Source organism: Callionymus lyra, chromosome 4 (genome assembly GCF_982586985.1).
Source record: "Callionymus lyra chromosome 4, fCalLyr1.hap1.1, whole genome shotgun sequence".
NCBI classification, from domain to species: domain Eukaryota; kingdom Metazoa; phylum Chordata; class Actinopteri; order Syngnathiformes; family Callionymidae; genus Callionymus; species Callionymus lyra.
In genome coordinates this window covers 23,021,290-23,041,662 of record NC_141821.1, presented here as the reverse complement: position 1 = coordinate 23,041,662, position 20,373 = coordinate 23,021,290, and the positions used below count along the sequence as shown (strand labels likewise).

Here is a 20,373-nt window from a genome sequence, read left to right as displayed (position 1 = left end):
ACCTAATTACCCAAATGAGATCTCCAGTAGGATTGATAAAGTCAATCTAATGCAGTGTTTCTCAAATAGGGGGGCGCGCCCGAGCGATGCCAGGGGGGGCGCGAGTGACCCTGGGGAACATGCTTTTTTTTTTACGTGTCGTATAAGAATAAAGTGTAATTGCGCATCCACTAAGGTAGGTGGCAGTGGCGCTCTCATTGTCAGTGTACGCAGGGAGTGGGTCTTTTTGCACTGAAGAAGAGCCCGTAGCGCAGAGCAGGAGTGTGTGGAGTAAACGAACCGTGGAAGTGCAGTGAATAGCATGGATAAGTATCTAACGGGGAGGAAAAGAGTAGCGGACAAAGACTGTTGCTGCACTGAAGACCAAGTACAGGTCCCAGCTAAACATTGAGCACGAGCTGAGAGTTGCAGTGCCATGCTTCAAACCCCGCTTCGAAAAGCTGTGCTCTGCAAAACGTGCTCATTGTAGCCATTAAGCTTCCTCACTTCCTCATTTTGATAAAAGAAACAAATCAGCACACATTGTCTTATTCATTTTCGGTTTTTAAGAGTGAAGAAACACTCCTCAATGTCGATTTATCACTTTAATTACAGAGATGAAGGAGCCCTACAAAGATACAAGCAATTGCAGTATAAGCAAATAGTAATAGCTTTTTAAATGTGAACATACAACATTACTAATATTGTGCAGTTGTTGTAATCATTTAGATACAAAACATTAAGCATTTGACTTACATGAATTTAGGCTGAACAGCACGATCAAACTACCTTCACATGAACATGTGCGTCGACAGATATATCCGGTTCCTGACTGAGCCGGTCATAGCAAATCCCACATTGCCCCCTAGTGGCCAGATATAAATCCTCCATCCCCCCAGTCCGGAAATCTATGGGATAGGTTAACGGACTCAAGAGTTCTATCCAACGGCCAGTCTCAGGCTCGTAGTGCCGGGGGGGCTTCCTCGCTCGGCATGGACGTGAGGGCTGGGGTGGTGGGGGAGCGGGCAGTGATGCCTGTGACGGCACGGGCGGCGCAACATCCATAGAGGCGGGGTCACCATGAGGCTCAAGGTCAGGGGGCGGGGCCACAACTGCATGCCCTGGGGTCCGTCCTCTGGCAGCAGAGACCATTCCTGGGGCGTTGCTGGGCACAGATTGACAGGTGAGGTCTCACGCCCAGGCACCGAGGGCATTGGCGGCACAGGTGGCCGCTGTTGGGTGTAGGGGGAGGCCGGAGTATAGGCACGGAGGAATCGCCGATTGACAGGTGAGGTCTCATGCCCAGGCATCGAGGGCATTGGCGGCACAGGTGGCCGCTGTTGGGTGTATGGGGAGGCCGGAGTATAGGCACGGAGGAATCGCCGATTGCGCAAAGTCAGCCGACCTGACCCATCAACCCTTATACGGTATTGATCGTGGCCCAGCGACTCCACCACCACCCCTGACCTGTCCCACTTGCGTGGGCTCGGGACCAGCTGATTCTGGAGGAATACTGTCTCACCAAGTTTCAGCGGGCGGAGAGGCCTAGTGTGAGCCCTCAGAGACTCGGTGGTGCGTGACATCCGGGTCCGTAGAGCATCTTCTTTTGCCGCCCATGCCTGGCGCCAAAGCGGCCGGACATGTGGGTTTGAGAACTTTTCCAGTCTATTGACGAAAGAAAGTGAATCCCAGAGTGGACGGCCGAAAATAATCTGTGCTGGTGAGAGGTTGCAGTCAGGGTCAGGTGTGTTGCGCAGCTGCAACATCGCACGCAGGAAGCGGTCATGATCAAGGCTGCCGGTCGGGCCAGTGTTGGACGCTAGAAGGCGCTTGGCAGACTTCACAGCAACTTCCGCCCTGCCGTTCGACTGTGGAAAGCCAACGGAGGACACACGGTGCTTGACGTGCCATAGCCGGAGAAAGTCTGACGTGCGGCCAGCCATAAACTCCGGGCCGCCGTCGCTTGAGAGTTCCTCTGGTACACCAAAGGTCGCAAAGAATGAACGGAGGTGGCGAACCAGACCAGCTGATCCTCCGGTATCGGTGCCTGCTGAGGAGCTCAGGACCTCTACCCAGCCTGAGAGTCGGTCTCCCATGACCAAGTAGTGGCGACCCCCATAGTCAAAGAAGTCAGCAAACACCGCCTCGAATGGGGTGGACGGAGGTGAGGATGGCAGGGGGGGCGTGGCTGCTTGCGACGGGGCATTGCGGTTGCAGTCTGCACAACCAGTCCTGGTGGCCAGAATGTCCCTTGCCATCCCGGGCCAGTAAACTATGGCACGAGCACGGTGCTCCATCGCTGAGGTGCCCTGGTGGGTGGCGTGGAGATGCTCGAGAACTCTGCGACGGAGGGACGGCGGGATCACAACGCGGTCGTTGTATAGCAGGACCCCATCCTGTGTGTAGACAGACTCGCAGACCGATGAGATGCTGGCTAAAGCCGGGTCGGTAACGTCAATCCTACCCTCATGCTCGATGAGGTAAAGGAGGCGGGCGAGGCATGCGTCTGCCGCTGTCTCTTGAGCGAGGAGGGGCCATGAGATGGCGCCAAGGTCCTGTGCATCTTCACGGATGGAGGCCATGAGTGCTGACTCCGTGTTATCAGCCACACTCTGTGAGCCCAGAAAGAGCCCGTTTGCTGAGCCTGAGGGAGAAGGGTGTCTTGAGGTTGCGTCAGCGGCGTGATTGCTCACACCAGGCAGGTGCACAATGTCGAAACGCCACGGGAGAGTGCGTTGCTTGAGTCTGAACAGGCGAGAGTTCGTAATCTCATCGAGTGTGAGGTCGCCGAAGATCTTCACCAGAGGCTTGGGATAGGTAACCACAACGAGGTTGTCACATCCCTGGGTGAAGTATTTCGTCTGCTCAAGGCCCCAGGCGACAGCTAGCGCCTCCCCTTCGATGGCTGCATAGTGTTGCTCTGCTGAGGACAGGAAACGTGACCCGGCGAGGGTGATCCTCCATCCACCTGGGCAGCAGTCCGGTATGCCAGAGGCGCAGCCGCAATGCTGTTGGAGAAGGAAGTAGCCAATTCCGCGCCTCGACCAGTCGGGGCGGAGGCACGTGCGTCTCTGCATGTCGTAGATCTCCACACCCTTACGGATGGCCTCAACTATGGCCTGCTTGGATGCCTGGAAGGCTTCCTCTAGTTCAGGAGACCAGGAGAACATGCATCGAGGGCTGAGGAAAGGCAGTGCCGTAGGCCGTGGTGGTGGCGCCGTACGCTGGGGACATGAGCACAGGACAACCTCAGGACTATCAAGGCCCCTGCCGCTAGTGCCAGTGGAGCGAGTAGCGTTGACCGACAAGGGTGTAGTAGGTGTGCTGAGGATGTCCGGGCAGTTCCCATATCCAGGCCCTCTTCTGCCATCTGTTGATGGGAAGCTTCTAGGCAAGAGGCCGAGGCAGAGTAGTGACTCATAGGAGAGGTACATGGCGCGGACTGAGCTACTCACATACAACATGGGGGTGTCGACAGGTTGGCGAAGAAGGCTCCCTCAATGGCTATAGGGGAGCAGTTGGCTGCCGACAGATTGAGATTAACGGGGCGTAGGACATCGCGTGAGAACCCACAGGACAGAAACTCTGACAGGGACCAGAGGTCTGACTGTGCGCGAGTGTCAGCAATGGCGGATATGGTCACCCCAGCGTTCGAACCTCCGCCACTGGTGCTGCCTGGTACGCCCACCTCGTCCACTGAGATTGTAATTGACACTCGGGGGTGGTCTCTCAGTCTGGCTCGCCTCCATTCGCCCCTGGAGAAGATGTGGTGTTCGAGCCTGATGGGCTTGGGTTTGTTGACACTACTATGTGTAGCCCGAGTGTGGCGTCGACTCCCACGATGATTACCAGAGCGAGCTCCAGCCATTGATGAGATCTGGGAGATTTGCTCTGAGGCCATGGCAGCCCGCTGGCCTTCAGATGATGGTGGGGGCCGCCTCCTTCGCCGACGGGCTTTGTAACAGTCAATACAGACCTGGTGAGGTCTAGAATTCCATCCTCGAGATCCCTCTGTGAAGACTTTAAAGGCGCTGTTACAGTCTGGGCAAGAGGCCTGTTTGTCCTTGTCCACTGGGGCTGTAGCCTGTGTGGGGCTCATCGGTTGGTCCTTCTTCAAGCGCCGGAATGAGGACATGGCTGATAGAGTGGGTGACGGGAGAGCGTTGCGAGCCATTTCTTTGTTTTCGACAAGTGCAATCACCTCGTTCACAGGTTTCCACAGGATATCAGGTGTGCCTAGTGTTTCACGGCGTATGTCTGAATCATAAATTCCATTAAGTAGGACGTCACGTATGATGTGGTCAGTAAAGTCCACGTTCTGGCCACATACACATACAGCACTGTAGTCGCACGTCTCCGCCTTCCCTCGTACTCTGGCAGTGAAGGCCCGGAATACTTCATCCCGCTCCTGATGCAGCTGAAGCAGTTCATCATCATGATGACCCTGCCTCTATGGATGTTATCATCATATTATGTAAACTGTCTGCATCTTTATTGAGGAAAGTAGCATTGTGCTTAATCTGGTGCAGCCATCTTTTGAATGTAACTACACATTGTCCTTTTAAAATAAACTGAAAAAGTGTAGCTCTGTCCTGCTCCATGTTGTGCAGTTTGGCTTCAGGATTTACATACCAATAGTGAAGGTGTTACAGAAGAATATTGATATATCTGATTGTATATCAAACTGTACATTTGCTGCTTGATAAAAAATAGGCTTCAATGGTTTCATGATTTGTTTTATTTGAGGACACCTCATGCCCAGAAAGTCTTAATAGAGAAGACACTTTTGTTCAAAGGCAGAATGAATACAAGTAGAAATATAGATCGCTGCTGCATTGATGGCGATAAAGAATCTGGTGACATCACAGGTGTCCCCCCTTCGTCACCAGGAGAGCTTGGATGGTGGACAAATGTTTGATCCCATATTGACTCAGCAGAGACTCGTCGTTCAACGTCTGGTTCTGGTAACAGACTCGGATTTCTGCTGCTAAAAAAGAGAAACATCAACTTTATTGTAAGTCATAGTTGTATCAATTGAAATATTGAAAAGTTGTATGTTCAAAAACAAAAACATAAAAATGTAACGTCATTAAAAAATAGACATAATGAATAAGAATAAGTTTGTCTTACTTGGTTTCAGCTTCGCTTTAATAATCACTTTCAGCGCCTTCAAGGTCATTTTGTTGAGCTGTTCTTCATTCTGACACACGTCCAGGACCACGATCTCCGCTTCGGGTGAACTGACGTTCAACTGGATCTCCATGTTGCTGCTCAGAGATGACTGACTTGGTTTAAAAGAAAGGTTTCCCTCTACTAATACCTCTCTCTTTAAACCCTCCTCCACCTGTGACGTAGAAAGTCACATGACTTCTTTGAAACGTCTGTGTAAGATTGGAAATACCTCACCTAAAACCGAAAGTGATATGTTATAAAAGTCCCGTGGTTTTGAGCCTGATGTAACCGATTCTTTACACTAGCCCGGGGAGTAACGGTGGACTGGTGTTAATCAGTACCCAACAACGCCACTTTAGGCCTTGCACCTAAAGATATAGACCCACGACCCTACGCATAGAAACCTCCGACAAATGAATACAGGCACAAACACAAGTACCAGAAAATATAGTTTATTGTTTATCCAGACAGGGCAGCGAATGCCTTACAACTGACGTAGTCCCCAAATAATCATAATTGCAATCAACAAAACACAGTTAGTAATTATAACAGAAATAAAGGGAAAACCAAAAACACATTAGTATTCAACAAAAAACACACATTGACTGGACAGAAATGACAATTATGAACACAACTTCAGTTGAACACATCGCTACTCCGAAAAACTGAAACAAAGTGCTAAACCCAAACAAAAGAACCACAGGAAATAAACACATTAACACAATATACAAGTCTCAAAGTTGAACCAAACCAAACCTAAATAACTGTATAGTGAACAGAATAACTAACCCAAACTAAACACAAAGAGGCAAGGCAGGGCATAGTATCTGCACATCCCTAAAACAAAAAGAACCAAATTGTGAAGAGAAAACAATAACTAATTTAGATCGCTGTGCTGGACTATGAGTCAATGGAATACCATACCAAATAGCGGAGAATAGGACCACGCACATCCCAGAACGCTGACCGTCACGACACAGGAGAGGGGAAGACTGAGTGACTCATCCCTTTATAGTTAAAGCCCGCCCTCATTAACTAATTGGCCTCACCTGCATATGGAGTGGAGACCAAGAGAATGTAAACAATCATTTCAATAACAAACCAAAAATAACCATCCGGTTACAACCCTCCCCACCCCCCTCGTTTCATCGGTGCCCCACCGATGAGCTAAGTAACTATGACCAGGGTCTAAAGATTGCTAGATTGCTGCTGCATTGATGGTGATAAAGAATCTGGTGACATCACAGGTGTCCCCCCTTCGTCACCAGGAGAACTTGGATGGTGGACAAATGTTTGATCCCATATTGACACAGCAGAGACTCGTCGTTCAACGTCTGGCTCTCGTAAGAGACTCGGATTTCTGCTGCTAAAAAAGAGAAACATCAACTTTATTGTAAGTCATAGTTGTATCAATTGAAATATTGAAAAGTTGTATGTTCAAAAACGAATAAACATAAAAATGTAACGTCATTAAATAATAGACATAATGAATAAGAATAAGTTTGTCTTACTTAGTTTCAGCTTCGCTTTAATAATCACTTTCAGCGCCTTCAAGGTCATTTTGTTGAGCTGTTCTTCATTCTGACACACGTCCAGGACCACGATCTCCCGTTCGGGTGAACTGACGTTCAACTGGATCTCCATGTTGCTGCTCAGAGATGACTGACTTGGTTTAAAAGAAAGGTTTCTCTCTAGTAATACCTCTCTCTTTAAACCCTCCTCCACCTGTGACATAGAAAGTCACATGACTTCTTTGAAACGTCTGTGTAAGATTGGAAATACCTCACCTAAAACCGAAAGTGATATGTTATAAAAGTCCCGTGGTTTTGAGCCTGACATCAGCTGAACGAGGGGGTTAAGAAAATCCCACGGTGACCTCAAGTGTTCGAAAGTGTGTATTGCTATTCATTAATGCGCAAATTGTAAATGATGGTAAAGATTGTGTAAACAATGTAACACGAATTAATGTTGAAGAAAACAAACAACGGTGAGCACCATCAGGGGAAAGTGTTATGGGTATTTATCATAAAATGGTCAAACACACAATTCAAGAAAATAATATTTTTTTAAAAGGCAATTACTTCTTTCTTTCTTTTTTATTGTGGGGCGTTGTCCAAACTTGCCAGATTGTACTTTCTTTATCCTCACACTGACGTCAAAGGTCATCGGATCCACTATTCCACACCCACAAGTTGAGTCCAGAACCTGGAGGAGGAAGCGTCGATGTCACTCAGCTGAGAGGAGTCGGTAAGTAGTGTAACGATCCTGTTGTTCTGTTCGTTGGTGTTGCGGGCACTTTAAGGGGGTGGGTCTGTGCGCATGCAAGACGTTTTCTCTTGGAACCAGGAATGCCAGCATGCATTTGACAACCTGAGGAAGGCTCTGACTGAATCGCCGGTTCTCGCCCCACCTGATCCTGCTCTGCCTTTTGTTCTGGATACAGATGCCAGTAATGTTGGAGTACAGGTTGGACCGGACGGAGAGAAAGTAGTGGCGTACTTCAGCCGGATACTCAACAAAAGCGAGCGCCGCTACTGTGTGACTCGACGAGAACTGTTGGCTGTTGTAATGGCTGTAAAACACTTCAAATATTAACTCTGTGGAACACCATTTGTCGTTCGAACTGATCATGCTGCTCTACAGTGGTTGATGTCGTTCAGGGAACCCGAGGGACAGGTTGCTCGTTGGGAGGAGCTGCAGACCTTCGACTTTACGGTAGCACACAGGGCAGGTACACAACACTCAAATGCAGATGGACTGTCCCGTCGACCATGTGCCTCAGAAGGCTGTCGCTACTGTGATAAGCGAGAGGTGAAAGAGAAGGAGCTTACACAGGCAGAGAGTACTGGACAATTCTCATGCAGGGCCCTGCAAGTTGTTGAAGCACTTGAGTGGAGAACAAGGCAGGAAGAAGATCCAGATGTACAGCCAGTGCTTCAGTGGTGCACGGTCAGTCAGAAGCCGTCATGGGATGATATATCTGGGCTCTCTACTGTCACCAAAGGACTGTGGTCTAAGTTTGACTCGTTGTGGCTGAAAGATGGAGTTTTACAGCGGGCATGGAAGGACCCATCTTGGGGGGAGGAAAGGTGGCAAGTGGTAGTTCCAAAGTCACTTAGAAAAGATGTGCTTGAGGCCTGCCATGGGGGAACAGGGTCAGGACATTTTGGCGTCTCCAAGACCCTCCGTCGCCTGCGCCAGAGCTACTACTGGGGTTTGCAAAGAAGGGATGTAGAGGACTTCTGTCGTAGCTGTGATGCCTGCTCCTCACACAAGGGGCCTCTAGACAGGTCACATGCGCAGCTCCAGCAACAACTGGCAGGTGCACCGATGGAAAGGGTAGCAGTAGACATCATGGGGCCCTTTCCTGGCTCAGAACGGGGCAACCGCTACATCCTAGCAGCGATGGACTATTTCACCAAGTGGCCAGAGGCATACGCCATCCCAGACCAAGAGGCAGAGACAGTGGCGGATGCCTTGGTAGAAGGCATGTTTAGCCGATTTGGGACTGCGGCCACGTTGCACAGTGATCAGGGTAGAAATTTCGAGTCTCGGGCATTTGCTGCCATGTGCGAACGCCTGGGGATACAAAAAACTCGTACTACACCCCTGCACCCCCAGAGTGATGGCCTTGTGGAAAGGTTCAACAGGACTCTGGCTCAGCAGCTGGCTATTCTTACTGCGGAGCATCAGCGTGACTGGGATGTGCACCTACCTCTCGTCCTCTTGGCCTACCGTTCAGCTGTACAAGATTCCACAGCTTGCACACCGGCACTGCTGATGCTGGGTCGAGAGCTGAGGACACCGGCAGAACTGGCATTCGGGGTGCCACCAGAAACACCAGTTGCAGCACCCGGTCCTGACTACGCCCGGAAACTACAGGACCGTATGGAGACGGCTCATACATTCGCAAGGAACCAGTTGGAGAAGGCGGGAATATGCCAAAAGAGGAACTATGACCTGACCACTAAAGGGAGACATTTCTCTTCTGACGAGCTGGTGTGGGTTTTCAGTCCCAAAAGGAAGAAAGGTCGGTGCCCCAAATTGGATAGTCACTGGGTTGGTCCTTGTAGAGTCCTAGAGAGGGTGGGGGAGGTGTCTATCGAGTGCAGTTACCCCCTAAAGGCAGAAAGGTGGTCCTACACAGAGACCGACTGGCTCCATACAGGGGACAGTTGCAGCCCTCCTTTCAGGGGGAACGTTCAGTAGCATCACCTGCTGCTGTGGATAGGGGGCCCCAGAGGGAACCAACAGTTACCCAGAACAGCTCGGACCTCCAGACTGTTGAGAGTCCTAGTCCCGCGGCCAGATCCAAGCGGCCTAGAAGGCATCGTCAGCTGCCTCCTCGCTTTAGAGACTTTATCGTTTTCTCGGGGTCGAGAAACTAACTGTTGGGGGGGCAGTGTAACGATCCTGTTGTTCTGTTCGTTGGTGTTGCGGGCACTTTAAGGGGGTGGGTCTGTGCGCATGCGCAGATGTTGTGGGAGTGAGTTGACGTTCAACTTGTGTGTGAAGGACTGGTAGCGTGGGTTGTGGAAAGCAATAACGGTCTGTGAGTACAGCAAATAAAGAACCTATCTGTGCAAGACAACCGTCTGGTCATTGTGTGGAGGACCAAACGTTACAGTAGTTTGACGTTTTCTCACGGAACGATATGGAACTCAATAATGACGCGACCATTAAGGCTCCAGTTTTACTTGTATTTAAAGTCGTATTTTATCATGGATATGAGGTGGAAAGTTGATTTTTTATATGACGTTGTTGCGATTCTTACTTTAATAAAAACGTGATTAATATGTCAGAGCTCCGGATATTTTCGCTCGAAGAAAAATACACGTTGACTTAATTGAAAAAGTTAATAAGATGGAAGTTAGTGTCGGTCAAGGTTTAGTTTAAAAGAGGACATACAAACAGAATCCTAGTGCTCAAATGGCTTTAAAAAAAAGAAGAGAAAAAGTGTTATATATTAAACACCCTGTTTTGATTGCAGGAGAAATTTCCAATAAGGAGAACGACTTTTCCACTCATCCAGGTTATCATCCAGGTTTTAAAACTTCAGGAGAAGATGACGCTGATGTGGATCATGTAGTTGTTTCAGTGGAAGAAACACAAAGTGAGAAGCAAACAAAATATCATGACAGATGTAAGGAAGAAAATAAGCCAACAGGTAACTTGCAGACAACTCATCGAGATCCATGTTGAAATTAATATTCTAGAAAGTCACAACTGCCTCAGCCCTGCTGGGATGACATTGTTCTTATTAGCTTTTCTGTTGATTCATCACATCCTTTTTAAACTTAAGGCGCCACCAACTGACCTCTAAACAACATGACAATGCTTCATGAAGCTTCATCAGTCCATCACTACATCTTACATTAGTTTGTCTATTTTCTATTTTATGAGATATATTTTCTGTTTCTGTATATAGTTCTGTTTTATTGTATTTTAATGGATCATGAGACTCTTAGTGAAGCTGCAAATCTAGATCAGTCAAACATGAATGAGAATATGTCACAAGTGAAAGCAAAAGAAGGTAAGTTGGAATATAAAACATGAGTCAATTGTGTTGATGACAAGTTTTTTTTTGACCAGCAGATGAGTTCAAAAATAGATCTGTGAAGACACACTACTCCAAGGATGAAAAGGAGAAGTCACAAAGAGGAAAATCTGTGACTACACCTCCACACAATTCAGACGTCCACTCATATAAACTACCAGCAGCAGCAGTCCTAGTCGAAGTACCAGCAGGTAACCAGAGGTTTACTGAAATCATCCAAGTTAGAAAAACTTCCTTTTAGAAGGCAGAAACCTCGAGCGGAACCAGACTCATTGTTGACGGCCTGCCGCTTTGACCGGCTGGGAGGAAGGATGGGGGGGTAGACAGATGGATAAGTAGAGGAGTGAGGGAGGATATAGTGAGAGAAAAGAGGAGAGTGTAGGAGAGTCCATGGGGGTGCTGGAGAGAACTCGGGATCTGATGACGTGGTGATGATGTGTCTTTAATGGATAAAGGAAGAGATGCTCAACAGTCATAATGAAAAGGATTATGTTTGTCTGCAGGAGTGCGAGCTGCTGGAAGCTCCAGAGAACTTGTTTCTGCTTCTATCCAGATTTGACCGTGATTGTTCTGGTCGAAACATCAAATCTCAAAGCACCGTGTTGGTGCCAACTACACTGACGATGAAGGCGAGTAGATGACTTTAACTTGTGTTTCCTCTGGGTACACCACTTCATGGCTAACTGTGCTTCTTGCTCCAGGACCACAAGTACAGTCTGTGTGGAATGGTGGATCACGTGGGGAGTTTGTCACGAGGACATTACACAACCACTGCCTATTCCAAGACCTGGTATCGCTGCAGTGACTCTTCTGTCCACAAGGTGAGGTAGAACAAGAGTGCACCTTGATCACATGGCTGAGTATTTTTTAAGTGACTTGATTACTTTAGTCAATACATTATACTGAGTGAAAAATTCACAATATAAATGTTTTTTCAGAATTGTTATTTGTTTTAGCATTTGACTGCAGTGTGAAAAACACTGAACTCTCTGTTATCTGGACTGTAGCATTTAACAGGCACCAACATCCTATCACCTGGTAGTGAATCTGATTCTGACGCTTCATCTGGACAGAATATATTGAATTCTAAAAAAGAGTTTTACTTTTGAACAATGGTATAGCAGAGAGAGAAACACCTTTGACTAATCATCTTTCACACTGTTCTTAAAGGTCCCAAATCCTTTTGAGTCAGGAAATAAAATCAGGTGAGTTCAGATTTTAAGCATTTGATTTGGCACATCTGCGTATTTCATTTGATTGACCTTAATTGTTTAACAGGTCCAGATATGCCTACCTTCTGAAGTACAGTGGTAAGACTATACAACATGTCGACTATTAATTCTGTTTCACTATCCGTCTCTGTTTCATTTCTGGTTCTTATGATCTCTGTGTCTCTGGTATGAGAAATAAAGGGGTTCATGTATGTTTGGCATCATGATGGACTGATCCACTAGTGAGGTCTTCAGTCCCAGACACAACTTCATGACCACCTGTCAATAATTGACATATGGAGCCAGAACAAGAACCAAAAGAATTACACAAAACTAAATATCGTCATCCCCAGTTAGATCTTAGTGTCTTTTCAAGCCATTTTTCCCCTTTTTCTTTCGAGTGACTCAATGTTCACCCTCATTTACCAAATGTTTGAATTAACTTTTTTTCTGAAAGTTCTTGCTTACTTGCGTATGTTTACACTGGTCATGTACATCCGTGGTACAGGCTATTTCTCGTCTGTGGACCAAAGGCGATTTGTAATAATTCGGGTGAATGTCATAGGTTTAATCCAGTGCAAAGGATGTGATTTGTAATGTAATAATTCCGCCTCAAACGATCTACTGTATTTCGCCTAAGACAGGCGCTGGGTGAAAATACTAGTCCAGTACAAATCTGCATCCCGGTGTTTATTATTGTAATTGCAATGCAATCTTTCTCTTTCAGTAATTGCATGCCTTTTTAGATTTGTATCTCTAGGTAATGTTAGTAAAACCGACTATGTTACAAACGTCGCTTATCCTGTGCCAATGTACTTAAAATCACACGGAGGTGGGGGGGTAATTTACAAATCACCAAATGTCCACTGGTAAAACTAATACTGTGTGAATAGGGCTTATGACAACATTCTGTTGATCATTAAAACTGTTGTTATTCTTCATTTAATAATAAAATGTTTCAGAAAACTAAAATCCAGTCAGTAACCCACGATTACTTACATTAAAATGGTACTTTTTACTTTATTTCTAATGGTTATATCACATTGCTTCTTTCAAGAGTTTGACAATTACATTTGGACCAATGAAGGAAGCCAGTCAACGGTGAATGAAACAGGAGGTAACATTCAAAACCTTCAATTTCATAATGACATTTTGAACCAAATTCTCTATCTGTAATATGTTTTTGACATTTGATTTCGATTATCAGTCAGTTTTGGCTTTTGTCATCATAGAACAACATGAAGTTAACACTTTCATGTCACGCAAAAATCTTTATCGATATAAAGACTATTAATGCAAATTTAATTTGCAATACCTTTCAAGGTTATTCACACGACAATAACTGTAGCAATATCCCGAGTTTTAACTTTCTTTGATTCAAGTCATTATATTGTAATATCAACAGCTGAGGACCAACATTTGACTAAGAAGTAGTTTAATGTTCTATGTAACCTTTAAAATAACATCCATGAATTGTATATATTAATGAATACAACTGTATTTTCTTTCTAGAAGATGAAGTCTCTGACCGATCCTTTTCTTGGTTGGATTTGTTCTTTTGGGAAAAAAAAGGTCTAACAAATGAATGACCTGGATTGGAAGGCTTGTGTGTTTTCCATGTTCCATTTTTAAAACTTGTATTAGTTATTGCTTCAACACACACTTTCGTGTAATTAAAATCTTCTCTCTCTCTGATGAAAACCTTTCAGGAGGATGAATGTAAATATTTGATGTCTTATATTGTACTTTTAATACCTGAACACCAGCAATATCAATACTTTGGTGTTCACCATGTTGACAAAATGGGTTTTCTATTTTGAAAAATACATCCTATTGAGATGTTGAGGTTCTCTTTGGGAGTGACGAAGATGGATAGGATCAGGAATGATAGATAGATAGATAGATACTTTATTCATCTCCTTCGAGAAATTCACGGTTCAGCAGCTCCAGAACATCTTACAAAGAGATAGAACACAGAGGCAAGCAAGTTATGTACAGTCTAAAATATACTGAAACATATGTATAAAAAGGGAAAAAATATATATAAATCGTTAAAAAGGATGGGATGAGTCTGCGTCATGTGTGAGTCAATAAGAGGAACATGTTAGATGTTTTGAAGATAAGGTCAGAGAGGCCATAATTAGATGGTTTGCTCATGTACAGAGGAGGGACAGTATATTGGTAGAAGGATGCTGGGGTTGAAACCGCCATGCAGGAGGTCTAGAGGAAGACCAAAGAGAAGGTTATGGATGTAGTGAAAGAGGACACGAAGTTGGTTGGTGTGAGAGAGAGGGGGATACAGAGAACAGGGTTAGATGGAGGAGGTTGATTCGCTGGTGCGACCCCTGAAGGGAGCAGCACAAAGAAAAAGAAGAAGATGCCGACTCCTAAAAAACAACTTTGAATAAGTAGTTTTATTAATTGCGACTGGTTGTTCTTGTTGTGCTTTGAATAAATCATTGTTTCACTTCTCTTGGCTCTTGTGTCTGACTGAGGCTTTTCGTTTGACTAAAATCTAAACTCTGTGTTCACAAAACCTTTCACCCATGAAAAAGATTTGTGTTCTAAGTAAAAAACACTTCAGTTTATCGCAGCATTCCACTGATAAAGATTAAGGTGAGACTAGGTGTCTCATAGCTACACCATCTTCTCACAACAGAAATTCTATGACCTAAATGACTATGACCTCATTTTGGCCCAAAGGCCACTAGATTATACATTTTAATGAAAAAAAAAAGGAAGGGAATTACTGACTTGATCAATATGGATCTGTGTCAACATCAGTATGGTCAAAGACAACCCCAGGCCATGTGGTATTTGCATTTCTCACTCCGCCTGAGTGATCAAAGCAGGAAGGTTGAAAGGTCATCGCAAAAGGGGTAATCAATGGATTTACCCCGAGTTCCCAAAACAGGAAGGATGAAATGTTGTGGCGCAAGTGGTCGCTAACCTGACGCTGACCTCACCACTATCACGTTCCTGGTCAAACTCTGGCAAGCGAGCTATAGATAAGGAGGAGTTTATGGCTTCCTGCAGACGCAGAGTCTATAAAAATGCTATTCACCACTGAAACCATTAACAGATGTCTTGACCAAGAAAGCATAGTCTTTGATAATATTCATTGAAATGTTTATTACCTGCCTAAAGATATACTTGTAAGTTAATGGAGCTACGTGCAAGGTGTTTGAAGTTATCAAAATGAAGAAAGAAATCACATATGAAATATATGAATAGAATTCATCGTTATCAAAACCTTCATTTTGCTAATACTTATCCTAAATTTGTCATGCTTAGTGTTATTTTAATGTTCGCGCTCTGTGGGAAAAGAATCTAGAAAGAACACATTGATTTGAAGCATTTTTAAAGTATGTTTAATTTTTCCTGCGTGACGGGAAGAAAAGACAACTGGAAAGGTGAAAAGGTGAGGAGGGGGATGTCAATTTGGAGGATCCTTTTTCCTGCCGGGAAACGTCAACCAATCATAAGGGTTTGCCCTTTTACGATTGCTGAGTTTCAGCATAAGAACCGCTGTTCAACTTAGCAAAATTGTTCGAATCCTTTGACCAGTGAATAATCCTTACCTCCCAGTAAGAAGCAAGTGTTCCTGACCTAAAAGACTTTCCCTCAGCAAAGTGACCATTCCAGGCGCTCAGCGCTATTCACTCGAGGTGTCTACATAACCAGGAAGCCGACACTGTGATTCATCGGAACATTCGGTGGACCGAACACAATCGCTCGGCCCCCTCGTCATAAGAACTTTGATTCCCTCTCTCCTGATTTCTTCATCGTCATCCTCATCGTCATCTCCTTCATCCGCATCCTCACCTCTAACTCTGTTGGCATCCACTCGCTTGCCACCTTCATCTGGTCTCCAGCTGCTGCCTAAACCTCCATTCACCAACTACCGTCAAGTAAGAAGCTGATCACTTCATCTTGGACAAATTGATTTGTGTCTGGGTTGTTTAATATGCAGGTAGTCCATTAAGATTCCATACGATTATTTTCCCTTCAATTTTACCTAGAGGTAATTTTAAAGAAAAATCTACCAGAACTTAGATGTTCTGAAAATAAACCTTTTTATAAGGAATATAAAACTACTAAAGCCGGTATTATCGTATAAGCGTTTCCTCAGAACAAGAAAGTCTTTACAGGTCGTGGCTTTAAATGTTAGAAAGAAACACAGAATCTAGACTACACAAGTCTTTTTGGAGAACATCAACAAGACCCTACTACCAGGAAGGCTCAAGCTCTTGTAATTTGGGCTTCTCCCTCAGGTAAAGTGGCCACTTTCTATTTATGAGGTCCCAATATTAACAGTAGAGAAGATGGAGTACCCGGATGTCTAACTTAAGCCTATAGGGGAAAGGGATCATTGAACTGCCCACTGTGAGTCTCACTGAAGAGTTCAAGTGCTCTAAAGTGAGACTCCTGAAGACCTTGAAGGACTCCAAAGACAAGGCCATCTCTAATGCTGCACCACTCTGCTTAAATGGTAAGTTAAGCAGAGTGTGCGCAAGAATATGCGCTACACAGAACTGACAGCAGACGCACAGCAACGAGGATGGAAGGCCAAAGTCTATCCAGTTGAAGTGTATAGTATGCATGATGGGGCATTGTACACAAGCTCAGGCTTCATCACCCTGTTGTAGCTGACCATGACTTAAAGGTACACTGCTGATGATGTGTCCCAATTCACATCCCCCACTAGCTCCCACACCACTGTCAACATCAACCTCATGTGACTGCCATCTGTTGGCACAATGGACAGTTTAACATTACGTCCTGTGTTTTATTTATCTGAATCTTTGGACAAAGAAAACTAAGCACCGTTCACAACCGTCATACAGGCATAAATTTTTGCCTCTACCCCCAAAATGTTACAACAGTGAAAGTAGTCAGTCGTTGATATTTGTTTTTTGTGCAAGTTAAACGTCTAGTCATTAAAACGATTAAGACTCAAGTCCGATTCTGTCGCTCCAACACGACATCACGTCCGGGTCTTAATACTTTGCTTTATGGAGAAAAAAAGGTAGATGTAGAGTGTACGGGTCGTTTATTCACCGCTTCAAGGCAAACAAAGATACAAACTTTTACGATCGAAAGGACTCGCTCTTTGCCGGTGTAGGTACAAATTTTGTCCCCCCTACAAATTTTGTCCCCCCACTTCCTACGTGATGACGTCACACGCTTCATATGCGAACGTCTCTTTAAAATATTTTTTATGGGTTAAAGAAACGTCAACAGAACGTTTACATGATATTTTTTACCACACATAAAACATTTATATTGACGAAAAGACAATGTTCTTCAGCATAATCACTTTCCGTTCTTTCATTTCCTGGTCTGACGACACACGTGACTTTGAGACCAACAGAAGTGCCCGCGCTACATGTGACGAAGCCGCTGATTGGCTGAAGCTGTTTTACTAAAAATAAAGCACAACTGTACAATGAAATAAAAATCATTCTAGTTCCGAAATAATTCACTTTTCAAATAAAAAAAATGTTAGAATAAGTGGGCATATGTACATTTAAGAATTGATTTAACAAAATCAAAACCTAAATAATTACTGAGGTGTTTATGATCCGAACTACAGACAAGTTATTGAAAGGGAAATATTCTAACATTTTTTTTATTTGAAAAGTCCATTATTTCGGAACTCGAATGATTTTTATTTCATTGTACAATCAGCGGCATCCTCACATGTAGCGCGGTCACTTCCGTTGGTCTCAAAGTCACGTGGGAAAAAGTATCATGTAAACGTTCTGTTGACGTTTCTTTAACCCATAAAAAATATTTTAAAGAGACGTTTGCATATGAAGCGTGTGACGTTATCACGTAGGAAGTGGGGGGACAAAATTTGTAGGGGGGACAAAATTTGTACCTACACCAGCAGCTCTACAGGTCAATAGCTCCGGGAAAGACGGTCAAGTACTATGGAGCATCGCTACATTTAAGGGAAAGTTTCCTGTCCAGGGGGTCGTCTCTTTCGGGGCAGTGGTTCTTTCAAGTCCGTTCATGTCTCGGGTCACCTGGAGAGTAACTTCCTTGCTTCCCTGTTGCGTGGGCGGATGCCTTTGTCTTCCAGCCCCCCTATTTTGGGTGTGTTCTGGTTTGCTCTTTGTTTCACGCCCACAGGTGTGAAACGGGCAGACGGACAGATGTTCAAGTAATCGCTGTTTTATGGCTCTAAATCTGCTCCAAGCTTTTCTTTAAACAGTGTATCAGTCTGGAGTGAAATGTTGGTTGTGAATGTGTATTCAAACGTTTAAGCGCTTAGATGAAGCTAGTAATTTATACTTTATATTTTGATTATCTTTTAGCATTCATTTAAGCATGGCGTATACGTATAGTGTATAATAATTTTGAATCTAACATCATGATCAAATCAAACACTGAGGTGGTAGCAACAGAAGCAAGTCCATTATGCAGGGCTATAATGTAGTGATTACAGCCCTTAAAAAAGTTTACGTTCAGAACATCAAGTTCTGGTCGATTTACGTTCAAAATTGCCTCTGGGTAAGAATTCCTGAAGCACCAACTTTGAGTTTTAGTACAAAGGAAACTACTAAATTTACATGGATAATAATTAATTAATTGGCCTTATTAATTAATTATGAAACACTAGTTTGAATCAATCTCATTTACTGAAGTCACTACTTGTCGTGATTAATGTTCTTTACTGAAAACGGCTCTTAAATTGATTATACAAAAATCTGAAAAATTGTAAAGGCAAATGACGTACTTGTTATAGGATTTATTGAAAGAAACAAAGAAAAAAGGGAGAACAGTTAAGAATAATGGAATGGAATGATGGTACTTGCTTTGATATCATGAAAGGAACCATATTAATGAATCAGGAAGTAACTGACTTGAAGGTAAGTAAAATAAGTAAATCATTTAAATTTATAGAGCGGCTTTGATAAGTGTCAACTCTGGGAAAGCTTTACAACTTATTTTAAGCTAATCTGGCTACCTCTGATAAATTTGAAAAATCCCAACACATCAATCAATGAAGGAGTAACAATGTTACAGTTTCTTACGTCGTTGAGAGGATTGTTTTTCCAGTCAGCACACAGCAACACAGATGATAGATTCATAATAAATAAGAACAAGAACAAAGTTCTATAAGAAGAAAGTGCAAGATTACACAATCTAAGTCTAAAGATAAAGAACATAGACAAAGACTAGTGACAAAGACAAAGGATACAAAGGTTAACATAGAATAAACTCATCTTTTCACTCCACTCCTGCGCCCAAACTCAGAATTATATCTAATAGCACAAGAAATGAATGAGTCCCAGAATCTATTAGTGTTGCATCTGGGGAGAAGCATTCATGCACTCCATCTGATTCTCTGCTCACTGATGACAGTGTTCAGAGGATGACTGTCATCATCCATGATGGACAGTAGTTTGTCCAGTGATCTCCTCTCAGCAACTGTCACCAGTGAGTCCAGCTTCATGCCAACCACAGAGCCAGCCCTCCTGATCAACCTGTTGACACTCCTGTTAGATTAAAAGTATTCTATACATATACGCCATACTTAAATTAATGCTAAAAGATAATCAAAATATAAAGTTTAAATTACTCGCTTGATCTAAGAACGGGAACGTTTGACTACACATTCACAATTAACATTCCACTCAGACTGATTCACACTGGTTCGAGGCAAGCTTGGATCAGAATTAGAGATACGACACCGGTAAATTCAAACATCTGTTTATCTGCAAATCACACTTTAAATTGTAGATCAAAGAACGAAGCAAGAAGGGGGAGTGAAAGGCAGAAGAGAAAGTGACCGCCCGAAAAACATTTGAATAATCAGATTACAGGAAGACAAATTAGGATCTCTCTCAATGGGGATCGGTGGCACAGGGAACTTGAAAAAACAATTTGGCTGGAAAGGAAGACCCCCTGGGTGGGAAATTTGCCTTAAATATAGCGATTTTTCTACAGATCGGGACCAGTCTGCCTGGGGCTCTTAATCTGTACAGTCGCCGGGAGATTCGTGGGTCCAGTCGATCGTAATTGAAAGCTTGTATTTTTTTTGACTTGAAGCGGCGAATAAACAACCCGTTAAACACTCTGGATTGTTCATCTTTCTCCACGACGCGAAGTATAAGACACAGGACAGAAGTGACATTGTGTTTGAGCGACGGAAGCGACTCCGTGTTTTGATCCTTTTACTTCTCTTGGACACATTCCCACACCAACAGCTGACAGAAAGTACATTCTACTCTGAACTTTCGTATACAAATGGTCTGTGTTGCAGGACAGAGAGGGGGTACTACACATACTTTAGTCATCATAAAAATGATTTATGACCCCCCTGGGACATTTGATGACCTTTTGAGCCCTGGTACCAGTCAACTTATGATGACCCCTCCTCCTCCTATGCCCCGCCCCCTCGTACAGCAACTGTCATAATGATTGATGAAATACAAGGGCCCC

The 20,373-nt window shown here is 44.3% G+C and overlaps 1 protein-coding gene and 2 long non-coding RNA genes across 3 annotated transcripts in view; all 3 read right to left on the bottom strand.

Moving 5' to 3' along the window:
• thnsl1 (threonine synthase like 1) overlaps positions 1–20,373 on the bottom strand; it is a 258,025-nt gene that overhangs the window by 50,169 nt on the left and 187,483 nt on the right. The gene's annotated exons all lie outside the window — the stretch shown is intronic.
• On the bottom strand, positions 4,700–5,251 carry LOC148082138 (uncharacterized). Its single transcript, XR_015710832.1, has 2 exons — positions 5,110–5,251; positions 4,700–4,966 (listed from the first exon to the last, which is right to left on the bottom strand). It is a non-coding gene; the product is annotated as an uncharacterized LOC148082138 (long non-coding RNA).
• Positions 5,588–6,865, bottom strand: LOC148082137 (uncharacterized). Its single transcript, XR_015710831.1, has 2 exons — positions 6,663–6,865; positions 5,588–6,517 (listed from the first exon to the last, which is right to left on the bottom strand). It is a non-coding gene; the product is annotated as an uncharacterized LOC148082137 (long non-coding RNA).